Genomic DNA, 18,501 nt, shown 5'->3' on the forward strand with positions numbered 1-18,501 from the left:
TCTATTTTATATATAGTAGTGTGTATATGTCAATCCCAGTCTCCCAATTTATCCCTCCCCCACTTATCCCCTGGTAACCATAAGTCCACAGCTATTGTCTTAACTGAAACCCTTAATATCACCAACTTGTACAATTTCAGCAGTGTTTATCTGTAGCCTGAGGCCTCTGTGTCCTATGGAGTGTAGACCTGCAAAGTTATCTACGTCACACATTTATGAAAGAGTCATCCATTCAGTAAGGTCATCAATTAATTGAGCACCTACTCTGTGCCCAGGAGTGCACTAGGAGCTGAGTATAAAATGGTGAATAAGACTCAGTCTGGCCTCAAGGTGTCTACAGTCCATTAAGGAAAAAAGATACCTACAGAAGCAATGACAGTACAAGATGATAAATGCTCGTGAGATTAAGGACAAAGGACTCAGTGCATCGACAGAAACTTAACAGGATCTTGAAGGGTCAGAGAAGGTTTCCGAGAGCAAAGACTAGATCTGAGGAGTCCTAAAGGCAATTAAGGATGTGGGCAGAGGAAGATGGGAAATAAAACTGTAGCCCTAGACCCTCCAGCCACAGCCTCTGACCCACCACATATCACGAAGCCCAGTGGTGAGCTGAGTTTGCCAAAGTAGCACAAGCCTATACGTCTCCGTGGAGAGCTGGATGGCGTGAGGAGCTGGACACTGAGAAATGAAAACAAAGGCTTTCCTTCTTCCAGGAATTATTACCAAATCTGACTTTCTGATTGGCGGTTTAGAGAACTTTCTGCCAGAACAAACTGGTGAAGTCAATCTGAATAATTCATCGAATATGTAGAATACCTACTGTGTGCCAGGGAGCAGGGGGAGTGGGATAAATAACTCCTGCAAGACCAGAGAGAGAAGAGAGGGGAGATGGGAAAGCGTCCGGGGTGGAGGCAAGAAGTAAAGGAAGAGGTACTGGGAAGGCCAGGCGACCCAGCTGCTGCTTACGAGTAGAAGCTCACTGGCTGATCTTTATCTGACGATTGTTGACTAGCAACCTCATCTCTGTCAAGATGAACAGGGATGGATACACTTGGAAGGAGGGATTCAACTCTGTATAATAAAGCACTTCTCGCTATTTGTCTCTGACGTGCTTCGAATGGGGGATAAATGCTCTGCGTATGGCACACCGTTGGAAGAGGATTTATAGACAAGAAAAAAGCTTAGATGACCCACTTAGATTTCTCCCTAGCCTGTACCTGAGATTTGACAAAGCTTACGTGAACTATGGAAGGAAGGAATCTTCAAAGGGGGTTCAGAGATTGAAGTTCCATGAGTATCTGCCCTAACACACAGAGTTAAGTCACAAGAAGATGTCAAACAAGAAAAGGTGTCATTTCAGCTTTAAGAGTATTTGTGCACGTGCATGCTTGTGTGTATGTGTGCACGCCCGCGTGTGTGAGCTCATGCGCGGGGGTGATTGCAGTCTGAGTTTTGGTGAATTTAAGATCTCTGCTCGCTCTCACCTGGTTCAAGAGTAAAGGGGAGAGCTCTCTATTAGGCAGTTACACAACCACTCAATCCATTCTTTGGAACCCCTTGTTTATAGGTTTTTAGAGCTTATAGAAATTAAATGAGAACCTATTTATTAGGAGGCTTAGGGTGTGCTTGGCATATTTATCAATGATGAGTAAAATAACCGTTTCAAATTTCTCATTGTACACATAAGGGAACTGAGGGACACAACCAGTTGAGATGAATTGTTCAAAATTCCGCTGCTGCTCATTCTTTCCTGTATAAATTTATGCAAATATTACTGAGTGCCTACCTCATGCTGGGCATTGTGTAGGATGCACTGGCAAGTGCAAGTATACTAGAAGGCAGTTATCCGGACTTCCAATCCAGTGCTCTCCTTTTATAACCTGGAATTTACGTTTTTGGTACTCTTTAAGTTAGAGGCATCAGCCTGCCTGCCATCTTTATGAGGGGCTGGGTAATCATGGAAGGGTGATCTAATCTCTAGATAGCAATCTGTACCTTCTCTCTGACTATGCAAGCATTTTGATCAAAAGCAAAACATGGGGCTTTCCTGGTAGCGCAGTGGTTGAGAATCCGCCTGCCAGTGCAGGGGACACAGGTTCGAGCCCTGGTCTGGGAAGATCCCACATGCCGCGGAGCAACTGGGCCCGTGAGCCACAATTGCTGAGCCTGTGCGTCTGGAGCCTGTGCTCCACAAAAAGAGAGGCCGCGATAATGAGAGGCCCGCACACCGCGATGAAGAGTGGTCCCCACTCACCGCAACTAGAGAAAGCCCTCGCACAGAAACGAAGACCCAACACAGTCATAAATAAATAAATAAATAAATAAATAAACAAACCCAAAGTTAAAAAAAAAAAAAAAAAAAAGCAAAACATGGAGGAAATATTTCGACCTCAACAGATAAAACTATCATGAATTTTAGGGTTACAGCTTTTAAAACAATCAAGGTTGGCAGAATGGAGCAAATCAATGTGCAGTTTGCTCTTTTATCCTTTGAGATTACTGTCTGTTTTGTTACAGAGTCTAACTAGTTAACAAACTTACATGCCTCTTTCACAAATTGTATTTTTAGGATGATGATCTCAAGCCATTAAAGTTTGGGTTAATGAAGTTATCTGTGGATCATTCCCAGGGAACTTTAAATCAGAAGACACAGATGCGTGGTCTCAGCCAAGGGTTATATTTGGTTTGGCTGGCAGAGTGTTGGCCCACACAGCAGTTTTTAAATTTTTGAATTACTTCATAAGATTTAAAAATCAGGAGATTATTATATACAAGTTAAGATTCTAGCTTCTCCTACAAAATCAGAAGTTCTTGAAACACCAAGCCACAGTCTCACTCACTGACAGCATGAATTGACAAGGGCTGTCTATGGGGTAGCCTTTTTAGACAGAAGAAACACTGGCCACAGTCCGCCTCACCCCTGCTCTCCTCTATAACTGCCTGACTCACTCAGACACATGCCAGGCCCTGCTGGCACTTGAGTTCATGACCTCTGCTTAGTATCAGGGGTCAAAATCTTTACAAAGCTCTGTGGAGGCTTCCAACCAATTTTCTCCAGGTGTTGAGTGCAAAATGATTTTGGTGATCAGTGGAGGTAGAGGAAAATATGCATTAATTCACTCAACAAATATTATTGTCTACTATGTTCCAGGTGTGTGCTAAGAATGAAAGAGTCTGAGATAAATAAGACTCAGTTCCTCCAGGAGCCCGTGGACTAGTGAGGGAGAGAAACATGTACGTGATTAGAACAGTTTCTCCAAATGTTACGGTGAGTCACGGTAGCACAAAGGTGGGAACGACCAATTTTAATCAGGGGAATTGAAAGAATTTTAATAGAGAAAATAACTGAACTGAACGTTCAGGGTCCAACCAGGAAAACAGAAAACATTCTAAGTAAGGAAAATGGAGCGATTTCCTATTGTAAATTGCTAATCCAGGAATGGGTGATTTTAAAACATGGCCCCCAAGTTCTTTGACCTTTCTCCCATTGAGGGATGTATCCCTGCCACCCCCGCCGCCAACGCTGTTTGAATCTGGGTGAACCTGTGACTGTTTCAGTGAACAGAGTAGGAGAGTGATGCTGTGTAACTTCAGAAGCTAGGACGCACAGGGAGCCTCTGCTGGATGCTGGGTGGAACACTCGCGTTGGGAGCCCTGAGCCGCCGTGTAAGCGGCCTGACTGCTCCGAGGCTGTCGTGCTGTGTCAGGCCCTGTGCGGGTGGTCTCGCTGGCAGTCCTCATCTTTGAGTCACCCCAGCCAGGGCGCAGACATGTGAGGAACTAACCTTCAGATGATTCTAGCTCCCAGGTGTCCTATGGCCACTGTAAAAAAAGTCACCCCAAACTTAGTGGCTTTAAACACAAATTTCTTATCTTACAGTTCTGGAAGTCAGAAGTCTGAAATGGGTGTCACTGGGCTGACATCAAGGTATCAGTAAGACTATGTTGCTTTCTTGAGGCTGCAGGTGAGACTCTGTTGTCCTACCTTTTACAGCTTCCGGAGGCTGCCTGCATTCCTTGCCTAGTGGCCTCTTCATCCGCAAAGCCAGCAAGGGCAGGTGGAGCCTTCTCACATCGCATCACTCTGACAGTGACAATCCTGCCTCCCTCTCCCACATTCAAAGGACCCTTGTAATTACATCGGGCCCACCCAGGTAATTAGGGTAATCTTCCTTGAAGGTCAGCAGTTAGGAAACTTCTTCTCCTTCTTGCCACGTCACATAACATGCCCTCAGGCTCTGGGGCTTAGGATGCGGACATCTTTGTGTGGGTCAATGATGCTGCCCTACCACTAGAACTTCTTGTGATGCTTAACTTTATAGATCAACTTGACTGGGCTAAGGGACGCCCAAAGAACTGGTAAAACAGTATTTCTGGGTGTATCTGTGAGAGTGTTTCTGGAAAGGATTAGCGTTTGAATCAGAGGACTGAGGAGAGAATTTCGCCCTCATTACTGCAGATGGGCATCCTTCAGTCTGTTGAGGGCCGGAACAGAACAAAAAGGTGGAGGAAGGGCACGTCCCCTGTCTTCGCTTAAGCTGAGACATCCAACTTCTCCCGCCCTTGGACATCAGTCCTCCTGGTTTTCGGGCTTTCAGGCTCAGATGGGGACTCACACCATTGCCTCTCCAGTTCTCAGGCCTTTGGACGTGGACTGAATTGTTCCGCCAGCTTTCCTGGGTCTCCAGCTTGCAGATGGCAGATCGTGGGACTTTCTGGCCTCCATAACGACGTAAGCCAATTCCTATAATAAATCTATCTATCCATCTATCTATCTTATTGATTCTGTTTCTCTGGAGAACGCTGACTAGTACACTTATTATGTACCATTGTTCTAACATACGTCACTTAATCCTCACTACAACTCTGTGAGGTAGGTGTTATTACTGCCCCACTTTTGCAGATGAGAAGATTGAGATTCAGTGAGGATAGTTGGCCCAAGGTCACACAGTAAATGGCAGGCTGGGGACTCCGTGCCAGGCCTGTCCAGCTCTGCTATTCATGTCTACAAACTCACCATGTTCTTCCTACCTCAAGGCCTTCATATACGCTGTTGCCTCTGTTTAGCACCCACTTTTCCCTTCGTCACCAGGCTACCTTCTACTCATCCATCAAATTCAACTCACATGCCACTCAATCAGGGGAGCCTTCTCTGTTACCACAGATGAGGCCAAGTAGTTCTGTTGGGTGTACCATAGTTATGCTTGATCACTTGTGGGCATTTCAGTCTTTTCTTAGAATTAAATCCCCAGTCTTTATCAGGGCCTTGAATCAACCAGCCCCTGGCCCTGTCCAGCCTCATCTCTCCTTCCACTGTCTCCCTTTGCTCTCCTCATTCCGGCTGTATTCACCTTCCTTCACCTGCTTGAACTCATCAAGCTCTTCCCGAGCTCAGGACCTTTGCACACATCTTTCCTCTAGCCTGGCTTTCCGGCTTCTTTGCTTGGGTAATTCCTCACCCTTCAGGTCCCAGCTTTACACAGGCCACTCAAAAGTAAGTTAGGGCCTGCGTTACGCCCTCTAATGGTCCCCTGTATTTCTCCTTTGTGGTGCTCATCGTGATTGTAATTACATGATTATTTGGGTTATTTCTGTGCTTAAAACCATCTCTGCCATGATACCAAACTCCACCGCTTCAGAGCATGTTTGGTAGCATCTCAGTGAGTACTAAATTAATTAAATAACAGTGTGTGAGCTTGTCCTGGCTGTGGATGTGAGGACATGGGAAACACTCAAATGACTTCTCTTTAGGGAACTGGAAAACTGGAAAGTGGCTTTGCCTCTGATGTTCAGAAGAAGTTCATGACTCTTCTTACCCCACTCTTTATGAGCACCGTTGGTCAAAATCAAAGACACTGGATGGACCACATTTCTTAAAGAGCCATGTAGGAAGAGGATAAATACACCTGTACTTGGGTAGCGCCTCTTGTTTCTCAGCAGTCTTTCTTTCACGAGGCCAGCACTGATAAGCTCAGCCTGAAAAATAAACACATTAGGGAAGGTGGTCTAGACTAGTGACTCTCAATCATCAGTGTGTATCAGAATCACTCGGGTTTCATCTGGGTGTCATCCTGGAGATTTCCAATCAGTACTTGGCAGTGGAGTCAGGAAAATTACATTTCCAGCAAGCTCCCACCAGGAGGTTGGGTGCTGGTCTGGCTAGTTTTTGGACCACATTTTGAGAAGCAGTGGTGAAGCATTCGCAAACTTTGGCTTCATCACCTGAAGCCCAGGGTCACTGCACTAGGAGAGAGCCTGGAGCTCTGTATTTTTACCAGGTCACCAAAGTTTCAGAAGCACTGGCACTCAAACTTGGCTCTACATCGGAAGCACTGGGGAAGTTTTAAAGACCGCTAATGCCAGGGGCTCAGCCCTGGAGATTCTGATTCAATTGACCTGGAATCAGCCCGAGCATCAGAAGGTTTCAAAGTCCCTAAGTGATTTGAGCGCCTATGAAAGCTTGAGAACTCTTGGCCGAGAGCAGTCGTTCTCAAACTTTAATGGCCTCAGAGTCACACAAAGGGCCTTTTAAACCACAGAATGCTAGGCCGTGCCCTCCGTTCCTGATTCAGTAGGGTCTGTGTCGGGGCCTAGGAATGTGCATTCCTAACAAGTTTGCAGGTGTTGATGATGTGGCTGATCCAGGGACCACACTTTGAGAACCACTGATCTAGGGAAGGAAGACAGGGTAAGTTGACTGGGCCTGTGTTTCCTAGACTTGAGTGGGTATAGAAATCAGCAAAGATCTTATTATGATCTACGTTCGGCTGTGACAGGGTTGAGGGGTGGGGGTGGGGAATGAGGAGTTGCAAGATTCTACATTTTCTAACAAGATCCCAGGTGATGCCATTGCTGCTAGTCTACAGCCAATAAGCAAGCCCTGAACTGTATGGGTCCCAGTCCTGGGACAGCACGGAGCCCAAGCCAAGGCAATGTTTCTAGCGATGCTTCCTTGGGCCATGCAATGGGCTTTGTGTCCACAGCCCCAGGTATGAAGAAAAAGGTCCTTTGCACACCTTGTTCCCTCCCTGTATATTTCCCTCTGTGACTGCAGGGAAAGGAGTCTGACGGAGAGTAGGATTCACGTGTTCCTATGTCCCTGCCCCCCCTTCCCCAAACCATTTTAATGTCACATTATTTGCCACAAAACAATACAAATGACAGTTATTTGGGTCAGTTGCTTACCATTTTTGCCTAATTACCATGCAATAAAAAATTAGTCAAAACACATGTCAGATTAGCTTGTGTGAGCTTTATTTGATTACAATAACCTCCACTCTGTATGCTAACCTTCATGGCTGGTTACACATGTAAAATGGTTGTCTGCTCACAACTGCAAAACATCAGAGGGAACACTGGGCATTAGAGACATGGTAAATTATCCAATCTGTCGATTTCCTGCAGTAAGGAATGGTTAAAGCTGTGATTGCTAGTGTAGGGGGCCTCTCTATATTCCTACCCTCTTTACTTCCAATGTCCTAAACACGAGAGGGGGTTGGGGGAAGAGGGGAAGGAACAGGAAGAGAAAAAACGGGATTTAGATAAACGTGATAAATCTGTTCTATTACCTACATTACACACTGGATGTGTTTAAAAGAAAAAAAAAAAAGAAAAAAAAGACCAATCCAGAGCAATTGCTGCAAATCACACATCCCTGATTACATGGCAGTATTCCTGGTGGGAAAGCCAGAGTAGTGAAGGATGGATTTTAGCATGTACTATGCATTTATTTATGGTACAGCACATCATCAAACACTTCACAGGCTCTAAGCTGGCAAACCAGAGGCCTTTGAAGAGAAATAATGAGCTGAGAGGTTCACGACATGCTATTAAAAAGTTTGTGACTGGATTTGGAAAATCAGATGGGTCTCCAAGGAAAGGGACAATTTCTGAGCCATTGCACTTAGAATATTTTTTGAGCTCCAGAGCAGATATTTATGAGAAGAGAGAGTTGTTTTTGTCTCCAATCCAGGTTTTGACTCTGATGTACAGCAGGGAAGCCGCTTCGCACTGCAGACCTGAAGTTCTGGAATATCCATGATGTCACCTTTTTCTACTGATCTGCTACCACTGCACAGAGGCGCGCTATTAGCTCTGTGATGTTTTAGCTTAATTCTCCCATATGTGGGTTGCAATTGCAGCCAAAACAAAGTCGGCAGGGGATTTTACAGCCACTGAATTGCTCAAGGTGCTGCTGGCTCAGTGAGATCAGGTCAGGATGCATGCATTATGAGCGAAAAGACAAAGAGAAAGAAAAGGCACCAGGACAGTGGGATTTCCGGTTGCCTGGTGTGTGATTTCCAAATCAAGCCTTTGGTCTTCCAGTCAATGACTTGATGCTCTGGGTTTTCACCTTTGAGATTTTCAGTGCTTCTCTGGCAGATGTGATGGGAGAAAGCACCCTGTTCTGAGTGGTGAACTGTGGATGGAATCCCTCTCACTGAATTAGAAAGGAGACATTTTAGGATATGAGCTCATGAAAGAGAAGAGTTTTGAAATGGAAAAAAAAAAGTACACACACACACACACACACACACACACCCCACAGTAACACATAACTAGGCCAGCACAGGATGCATTTGTGGTTAAGCCATCTTTCCCATTGCAGATGACACTTTAACGCTTTGATTCCCAGAGTCCTCCTGCACACACCCAGCAGGAAAAGATGCCTCGGCAGCTGCCACCCTAAAGCCAGGCTGCGCCAGAGATGGAAGGAGGAAGGTCTGGCTGCACATGATCACCAAAGCCTTCAACTTGAGATCAGTCTGTGACTCCTTCTCTTCTCCCCACCGGCAATGTCGTGACATAAATGCGTAACCCTCGCTCCCAGAAGATCTTCCGAATAGAACGAACGATGGGACAGAGCAATCACACCAGGAAAGACTACTTGTGATCATTAGGGGAAAAAAAGGGGGGGGAGTGGGGTGGGTAAACTGTTAGGCTAATCAAAAGCAAATAACTGTTGTTTTTTCTTCAGCTGTCTTCGCAAAAGTCACAAGGATGATGGTACATTTTCAAGCCTGCTCCAGCCAAACTCTGAAATATGCAAGTATTGGTTTCGTATGCGCAAAGCTGCTCTTTTTTTTTTTCTTTTCTTTTTTCTTTCACTGTGGGAAAATGAACTTATTTTCAGTCACCCCTGACATCTGACCACTCGACTGATCACGAGGACACTGTGGTAAACCACAGCTCAACTTGAAATTATCTCTTTCAGGCACGGTTCCTGTATTTTGGATGGCACCAGCCCTGGTTGCCCAGCTTCAGCTTGCCTCTATGGGGGTTCCATTTTCGCTTTCCTCCATTGACTCAAAGCAAGTGGTCTTATTCTAAAGTCTTTCAACTGGGCTCATCCTCAAAATAAGCTGAGTACAAAAAACGACACCGGTTTTCCCAGCCAAAGCCCTAAAAGTGGCCTATTTATACATTGTGTTCTTCTTTTTCAAAAGGGCAGGGGGCGGTGAAAACTTGAAACATCCTGGAAAAGAAACCAAAAAAAAAAAAAAGCCAATTCTCCTGATTAATATCAGGATGATCCAGCAGGGTTTATACATATTCCTTCTGTTTGAATCATCTTGTTTTTTGTAGCTGTTTTACACCTCCAGGATCCTGCCATCTGCCCACTCTAAAGAAACGCAGCAAAGCATTCCAAAAACAATGGCTGGAAGGAAATCATTTTGAACAAACCCAAGAGATGGGCTTGTCTGCACCCTTCTGGTTATCGCTACGCTCCCTGGAGGAGTGTGGGCTGGCCCCGAGGTTCATGCTGTGTGGGTCTCGTCTCCTAAGAACCCCCCTCATCCCCCCCACCCAGAACCCTGTCATGCCATCGGGCTGACAAGAGATCTGGCTGCCCTCTTGGCTGAGGAAGGAGGGGGAGGAGGGGTGGGCGGCTCCCTGGGCAGTTCTGTCCTACTCCGATCTGGTGTGTGTCACTGGAATGACAACTTGAAGAAGGCTGGAAGCCTGTGGCCCCTACAGCGGGCCCGGTCCCCCTCACTCTCTTGCTACCCGGGACAAGAGTTAACAGGCCCAAAGAACACGGAGAGGCCATCAGGACAGACGAAAGCAGTCTTTCGTTTTGCTCACAAAAGCCTGGGAAATCTAAAGCTTAGCAAAGGCTTTATCAGTCCTGGGGGTGAGCCAAGGAGCGGGCTGAAGTTCAGTTGGCCAACGCAGCTGCTGGGTATTCATGCTTCCCACGGGGACTTTTCCTCAGCCCCTGATTTAGACAGTGAAGGGACGGGCAAGGTGCATGTAGCTGCCGAGGGTTATTGGAGAAACAAAGTGACTTGCAGTTCCCGTGCAGTTTAGGGGGAGCAGAGAGTGCAGAAAAGGTTTTCTTTCCAGCTGCAAAATGAGGTGTCAGTTAAAGGGCTGCTGGCCTTGCAGAGAGGTTATTACTTTAAAGGGATATTGGCAAATGCTTTTGGCTGAACATTTAGGCTTGGTTACTTGCCTTTCCCCCACAGTTCATAGAGGGATAAAGATATTACATGAATTGGATTTTTCTTGTGAATTAAAACATCGACGTCCTGACAAGTTAGTGCTGAGCAGGCAGAAAGGAGGGAGAGGACGAATGCTTTGCCTTCCGCGCAATGCAAAAAAATGTTCCCAAAACAGCACCATTCCACTCATTGTTCAAGGTCACCAGACTGTGCATGCTCAAAATGGGACTCAAGACTCCCAAATCCCAGTGTCTGATTAATTGTCCTTGGACTAAAACAATGAAAATAAAATGGATTAGCAAAAGGTATTGCTCCAGGCCCAAAAGTTCAGAAAGCAAGCACAGCCTCAAGGAAAGTAGGATTTTCTTTAATTAGGCTGATGTTGAATGCCTCGGTAATAATGCTGTAAATGTGAAATTGTCATTTGCACGGTAGGTATATTGGTGATTTTTTATCAGGCCAGTTAAAAGGTAGTGAGTATCACCGTGCTGGGTTCCTGGCACTGGGCAAGGCATTTCCCCCACATTATGTGATTTAACCCTCACAAGTACCTGGGGGGTATCATGGCCACTATTTTACTGATGGTGCTGAAACTGATTATAGTTTTTTGCTTGATGTGTAAGTGGTAGAACTGGGATTCAAATCTAGGTTTCTAACTTCCATGTTTCAGAACCACTTAACTGCCTTTTTAAAATAGCATCTTATTTTGTGTATTCATATCTGGGTCGACTACTGTAAAGTGTAAGTTCCTAGATGAGAAAAACTATGAGCTGAAGCAGAGATTTCTTTGAATTACCTACTTGCAATATTTTGCCTAAATATGAAGGTAGTGGGGTTGGTCGTGAAATACTAGCATCACTTTTAATTAAATAGTGCACATGTTCATAAATAAACTCTCTGTGAGGAAGACAATATATACCCCGATATTTCAAATGCATTGAGATGTCCAGACATAAAATAGTTTGGATCTTCTAAGAGGAAGATATTGGTTTGAAAAGTTGGAAGGGTAAAGATGTTAGTACACAGGTGACTCGGTGCTAAGTGCACATTGACAAAGCAGGAAGAGGGAAATTAATTTAGCTAGCATCTAAGTTAGAGGATGTGCTTGCCAACCTTTCTTAAAGTAGAGGAAAAAGACATAGTATCATCTTTTCTCTACTTTTTTCTCTTTATTTTTGAAAAAAGGAAAGCTATGGGGATAGGAAAAACAAGTTAAAAGTGCTAGTAATACACAGAGGTAGAGAACAAATGTATGGACACCAAGGCGGGGGAGGAGGGGTGGGATGAATTGGGAGATTGGGATTGACATATATACACTAATATGTATAAAATAGGTAACTAATTAGAACCCGCTGTATAAAAAAATAAATAAAATAGAATTCAAAAATTCAAAAAAAAAAGTGCTAGTAATAATAAAGATGAAAAATGGATTGCACCTGCCCTCAGGGATCTCATGGTCCAGAAGTGGAAGCAGACACGTTAACAAAACAGTGTGAGAGATGAAAACTAGGAACAGGTACAAGGCACAGAAACAGGGTAGAGGGGACGCAATTACCTAGAGAGAGAAGGAAAAGGTGAGGAAAAGCTTCACAAAGGAGGAAAACTTGAGCTGGAATTTAAAGATTTTGACTAAGTGCATAATGGAGGCAAAAAGAAAACTCTGTACAAAGGCACAGAGCATGAAATGAGCTGACATTTTGGGGCCCAGAAGGAATCTGATATTGCTGGAGGAGACAGCAGACAGGCTAAGTGTGGAGAGATGAACCGGCGAAGTAGTTAGGAGGCTGGGTCTAGAATGTGGTGTGGTGAGCCACTGATGGGTTTTCAAAAGCGGATTTGAGTTTCCAAAAAATTACTCTTGCGGTGCTGTCAAGAATGAATGGTTGGTCATCTGATCAACAAAATGAAAAGCCAGTTGTTTCAAAAAAGTAATTAAATAGACAAACTCCTGCATGATTGGTTTTTTTTAAAGAGGCAGAAATAAACAGTACTAGATATGAACAGGGACATTGAAGCAGAAAAAAGTAAATATTTAAAAATCATAAGGGAGTCACGTGAACAACTTCAGAGCAATATATTTGAAACCTTAGATACACCATACAATTTTTAGACAGCATAAATTATGGAAATAAACTTGAGAAGAAATTGACACTGAATAAACCCATAACCAGTAAGGGGAAAAAATTAACTCCACAGTCCAAAGTACACCACAAAGACTACTAGCTCCAGAAGAGTATGTGGACAATTTTTTTCCAAAACTTCAAGGAAGAAATAATAACCCCTCACAAATAACCATTCTAAGGAACAGAAAATGAGAGAAAACTTGCCAACATGTTTTATAAAGTCATTATAATCCTGATGTCAAAGCCAGAGAAGGACAAAATAAGAATCAATCTCACATATGGACAAAGATGCAAAAATACTGAATAAATGTAAGCAAGAAATCCAAAATGAGTGTGTATATATGAACGTCATGTAAAGTATATTTTACATGGCATGCAAGAATTGTTTAACATTAGAAAATCAATCATATAATTTATCACATTGACATATTGCAATTCATAATGGGAAACATTCAGGGAAATTCTACACCTGTTCATAATTTTTCAAAAAATCTTTGCCAACTGGTATGAATCATAGCTCCATGACCTATTCGTTAATAAATTTTAATTCAGGTAAAGACAATCTAAGCTTTGTACAAAAAAGGAAATGAGTGGATGAGAAGAGGAAAGAGAATGGAGGCAAAGAGAACAATTATGAGGTCATCAAGACAAATCCAGGTATGAGACACAGCCTTCGGAGGCTGGAGGAAAGTCCTGATGGTAGAGGCAGAGGGGAGAGCAGATTTCAGCCACAGTTAGGAGGAAGACCGATAGAAGCTGCTGACAGACTGGACGTGGGAGGAGGGTCGTAATGAGGAGACAGGAGTTCATTATGACTCCTGGCTTTCTGCATTAGGTGGCTGTGTGGATGGTAATTCAATTACTCAAAATTGAAAATGCAGTTTGAAGATTTGTCTGAAATTAGCAAGTCCTCTTGCATGAGGGTAAAATAACTAAGAGAACTACTCAGCAGCCTGAAAAAGAGCTTTTGCCATCACTGGATTTCAATTAATAGCAGGACAGAGAGAGAGAGAAAAGCATTACCTGCTTTTGAAGCCCACGTTAGAGCTGGGCCTGGCAAAGGCGCCACTTGATAAACACTTACTGAACCAGGCCAAAGCTACCAGCAGTTTACAGATTGTATGAATGAGTAAGGAGCTGAGGCTTTGGGGTACCCAGCATCACAGCAGGCAAGAAATAATAAAGTCTACCTTGGAAGTATATAGTTAATCTAGGGTTAAGAAGTACCTAATAATGGTAATATTAGTGATACAAATATTTTTAACATTGAAAACAGAGCAAAGAGGGAAAGATATTTTCATTTTTCTTAAATCTTGCTCTATCATATATTCCGTTATGTTTTTATAAATAATTATTACATTTTTGAATTAGAACTTAAGCTTTGTTCACAACAGATTTAATTTGTATAGAAAATCACAGAATGTAATACTTTGGTCCTCAAGGATTCCCATGTGCCCGAAGCACTGTGTCCACATGCTGGCAGCTACAAGAATTGCCTTTTTCTTTCCTCTCCGTTTCTTCAATTTTCCCTCCCAACTTGGTAATATCTATGTATGTCCCACTCAGTATGCTGTGATTTGAATCATATCAAAATCTATGGAAATAAACCAAACTAAATCACCGCTTTGCTATGTATATGCAAAGTGTCAGGAAAATCATTGGTTAAACATCCCACTGTTCATTCTTTTCCCAGGCTGGATGCAGCAGACCCAGTGGACAAGACTATAGAGCATGGAGGGCCACCTTGAAAGCAGTCACAACCTACAGAAGGCAGCATCAGGCAGCTGCCAACAAGTTTTGTTAAGAGTAAGATCAGTCTTCCCTACGAGAATGATGATGACTTCATCGGGCTTTAAGGAAATTCATTCAGGTGTGGAGTTGGGTGGAAAGTGCCAGAAAAGTATGAGTGACCCATCTAGAGTTTGGTAATTATTTCATAACTGCCAGGTGCTTAAACCTTTGGGACACCAGATTACAGATTGCATTACCTAAGGATCAAACCCAGATCAGAGGGAGAATGTACTAGAACCCTTTGCCAGAAGCAATCTCCTGCTGAAACCATCCAAGTGGCAGGATCCACAGCAGGACAAAGGAACTTTTGAAAGGGACTTGAAAAAGAGTTCAGTTACTCTGTGGTTAACCCATCAAAGGCGTCTTCCTGTAACCCAGAGGACAGCAGGCCTCGACATGTGCTGGCCATTTGGAAAACAGAGTCATATGGAGTAGATCAAACATTTCAGGAGAGCCCCTTGCCTTGAAAATATGGACCCTTATGAAAATCATTAAGCAATTCGTTGTTATTTATTTGCTTACACTGTGCTTCAGCAAAGCAAGCAAGAAGATGAGGATAAGGACCATTGAGCCAGTTTCAGAGGCCCTGGTTCAGGAAAGAAGGATTCCCTTACAACCCTGATTTTAAAGAGCCCTTTACGAAGACATCCTACCACACGGCTGGCATAGGAAGGCTGTCTTGGCTCCCTTTGACTGTGTATTAGGTTAACAACCACCTCAAGCTTCTTAGAAACCTAGAAATCCCCAGGCTGTTAGAGGAATTCCACAAGGCTAAGAAAACACTTGCAATCTCATCACTCGAAGCAGAAAAATATTTCCAAACATCTTCCTTTCTCACTCTGTGGCACTTTGTGTAACCCACTCCCAGCCTCATAAAACCTGGGTGGCTCCACAGCATACCCCAAAATCTGTCCTTCTTAATGAGCCAAGAACTCTTCATTCATGGCTTGGATCCATGGACCTGGGAATGAACAAGGAGCAAGTCCGTATTCTCACTTTGGGAGTTACTGGGTTATTGTGCATTGAGTTCCTTCTAAACTAAAGTAATTCCATTGTCTGATGCCTGGAACTTTGCTTGCTTTGAAGTTTAAGGAAGTAGCCCCTCAAGATTCATCCATCTCCTAGCCTCAACTTCCCTTTCACTCAGATGCAAAGTGCTTGTGAGTGGAGAAGGGCTCAGCAGAATGTCATCATTCTTACACTTTGGGCTTTCAAGTGATCTGTGCTCTGGGGGATGCTGAATGCATCGCCTCAGAGGCTCTGGGAAGTGGGGGAGGAGGCTGGCTCTTGGAAGCTTAGCTCAACTTCTCCCAGAACATTACAGAGGTTGAAAAAATCTGTCCTCCAAATATTCAACACATATGTTCTGAAATTCATTAAGTTCCAAAATTAAAAAACAAGTTTAAAAGATCCAGCATTGGTTCTTGTACAAAGCAGATACTCAAGGAATGCTTGTTGACTGAGGAATTTGTTAGCTGATAAATATGAGAAATACAGTCTGTTTTGTACCACATGGCAGCTGAGGTTGCTAGGAAGACATTTGTCCCTGGTTTGTCATTATACAAGTTTTAGAAAATGAATTGCTTAAACCCTACCTGTGTTTGAAGAACAACTTCCCTGACAAAGCCTTCCCAATACTCTCTGCTTTGTCATTTTTGGAGGAGACAACTATCACTTGGCTTTGAGTTGTTAATTAACTTTTTGTTATGTTCCCAACTTCATGGTCCCCAAAGGGAAAATTCTGTCTTATTTTTTGTTTACATAAATTTTGGGGGTAACCCTCTCAGGATCCAACATGAGTTTCTGCACAAAGTACATACACAACAACTGTTTGTTGACAGATCAATTTGTTCATTAATAGATATTAAAAATACAGTCTGGTCTGTACCATATGGCAGCTGAAGTTGCAGTACACAAAAAGCGTCATTCTCTGCTACTTTTTTATAGACCGTACTTAGAAGAAATATTTTTTAGAAGACCTTTTCTGTGGTCTCAAGTTAAGTTTAGACACCAGTATTTAAGAGGGAATAATGTGTTTTATGCAGTAAAATAAGACAGCAAGTATACAAATATTGCAACACTGCAGTGACATTTTCTGTTGACAGAGATGTTGATTAATTTCTAGTAGGCCCATGACAGCCATTTCTGAGGAGCCTTAGTTATGAGAGATCCTTGGTAGATGAGCTAATCAGGTTTTTTTAGAGGACAAGATCTAGTCTTGATGCTTTTTGTATTAAGAAAGAAAGGAAGGGAGGGGGAAGGGAAAGAGAGAGAGAGCAAGTGAGGAAAAAGGAAGGAAGGAAGGAAGGAAGAAACTCTGTTAAAATATCCACATACGTGATTTAACCACTTATTAGCTAATGACTCGTACACATAACAAGTATGTCAATATAAGAAAGTTGAAAGGAAAAAGAAATTCCAACCCTAGAAATATAATTTGGGGATCTTTCCCCCACTTTGCCCAATGTCATCGTACTTCCAGGCCTAAGGAAAGCTCATTCTGGGAGTCTACCTAAACTCTAGAACTTCTAAGTATCACTCTTCTTATCAGTATTTCAGATGGGGATGTTCTTCCAAAAGAAGTCTGGGAAATGGGTCTTTACATTCACTTGCACGTTTTATCATTGGGACAATAGCCTCCCCACAGCAGGTATTGACTCCTTTCAGTGGACTCTGAAGGCATCATCTCATTTAATCACTCCATGGAGGCAGGAGCTGTCACTTTTATTTGAGGAGGGCTGATACATGAGAGGTGTTCAATACCTATTTGTCGAGAAAATACATTCTCCTATCAGCCCTATGAAGTAGCAGCCCTATGAAGTAGCAGCAGGAGGCCAGTTTACCAGATGGGGAAATTCAAATGTGAAGGGAACAAGTCACTTGCCTGAGATCTTCACAGAGCCTGATTTGTACCACTGTCTATCTGACTAGCCTCTGTGCTGAGCCCTCCTGCGAGAAGGCAACCATCTACCTTGGTACCCACCCTCATCATTATATCTGGAGGGCTACTTTCAAGGGTATCCTTTCCTTTTGCTGGTAAGTTAAAAAAAAAAAAAAGAAAAACTCTTTTGATCCCTTGAAGATGATTAGCTATAAAGAAAGCTAAACCATCAAGGTCTATATGATAGTGTTTCCCTGTGAAATTTTTTTTTTCTAAATCGGGAAATGGTTACTCAGGCCCCCATAAAGCCAGCTCAGAGCTCTACTTCTCCTTCCTTTATCAAGACTTCATTGACTTGGAAAGTGGCTTCTACTCCAAATAGTGTGCCAACAGCTTTTACAGGCTGCCAAAACTCTCCACCTCTTTCTTTAAGGAGCCAGGGCCTTTCTTTTCTAGAACTTTATGCCACAATTAAGCAAAACCCAGCCACTTTCAAACAATGTTATACCACAGTTTCCTTAAAATATATTAGAAACCTTCCTATATCTTATTAAAGTATTAAAGTATAATACATGTGTTCAGTAGCAATCATCACATACTCTACTGAAAGTTCAAACATTTCTAAAGAGGTGGACAAATATTGATCAGGAACTACCAAAAACTTACTATACGTGATTTCTTAATTAATATAAATGTGTTATATTTATACATACAGCAGCCCACAGTGATAACAAGAGCTCAAAAGGGCACATGGCTCCCAAAACCAAAACCTGTGTTTTAGTGGAATGCATTACAAATAGGATTCCACCTGTGTAATACTTTTACAATATAAATTTAAAAATAGAGAAATTAGCTATCTATTAATCCATATTGGTCATTTTTACTGAATCTACACATTGCCAAAAATTGTATCTCAATGAAAAAAACTTGAAGGAAGAAAAATAATAGAGAAATTGCTTTGTAATGCCAATGGAAGAATACCTGAATCTGAGTGGATGGGTGCATGAGATGGATTTGTATACATTGACTTGATCATATTCTTTTTTTTAAATTGAAGCATAGTTGATTTACAATGTTATCTTAGTTTCTGGTGTACAGCAAAATGATTCAGATATATATATATGTGTATATATATATATTCTTTTTCATTATGGTTTATTACAGGATATTGAATATAGTTCCCTGTGCTATACAGTAGGAGCTTGTTTATCTATTTTGTATATAGTAGTGTGTATCTGCTAATCCCAAAGTCCTAATTTAT

The 18,501-nt window shown here is 42.7% G+C and overlaps 1 protein-coding gene across 12 annotated transcripts in view; it reads left to right on the forward strand.

Annotated features, from left to right (window-relative positions):
- The window catches only part of RNLS (renalase, FAD dependent amine oxidase), a 327,690-nt gene extending 311,921 nt beyond the window's left edge, over positions 1 to 15,769 (forward strand). For 2 of the 12 annotated variants that reach the window (XR_014253096.1, XR_014253097.1), the window contains 3 exons: positions 3,152 to 3,268; positions 4,633 to 9,045; positions 9,215 to 15,769. The gene's annotated coding sequence lies outside the window, so the exon portion shown is untranslated. Of the gene's footprint in view, positions 1 to 3,151; positions 3,269 to 3,880; positions 9,046 to 9,214 lie in introns of all 12 variants that reach the window. The other 10 variants (XR_014253098.1, XR_014253099.1, XR_014253100.1 and 7 more) reach the window with 10 other exon arrangements.
- Positions 15,770 to 18,501: the final 2,732 nt, after the last annotated feature.

This window comes from Balaenoptera physalus (genome assembly GCF_965194825.1).
Source record: "Balaenoptera physalus genome assembly, chromosome: 14".
Taxonomy (NCBI): Eukaryota; Metazoa; Chordata; class Mammalia; order Artiodactyla; family Balaenopteridae; genus Balaenoptera; species Balaenoptera physalus.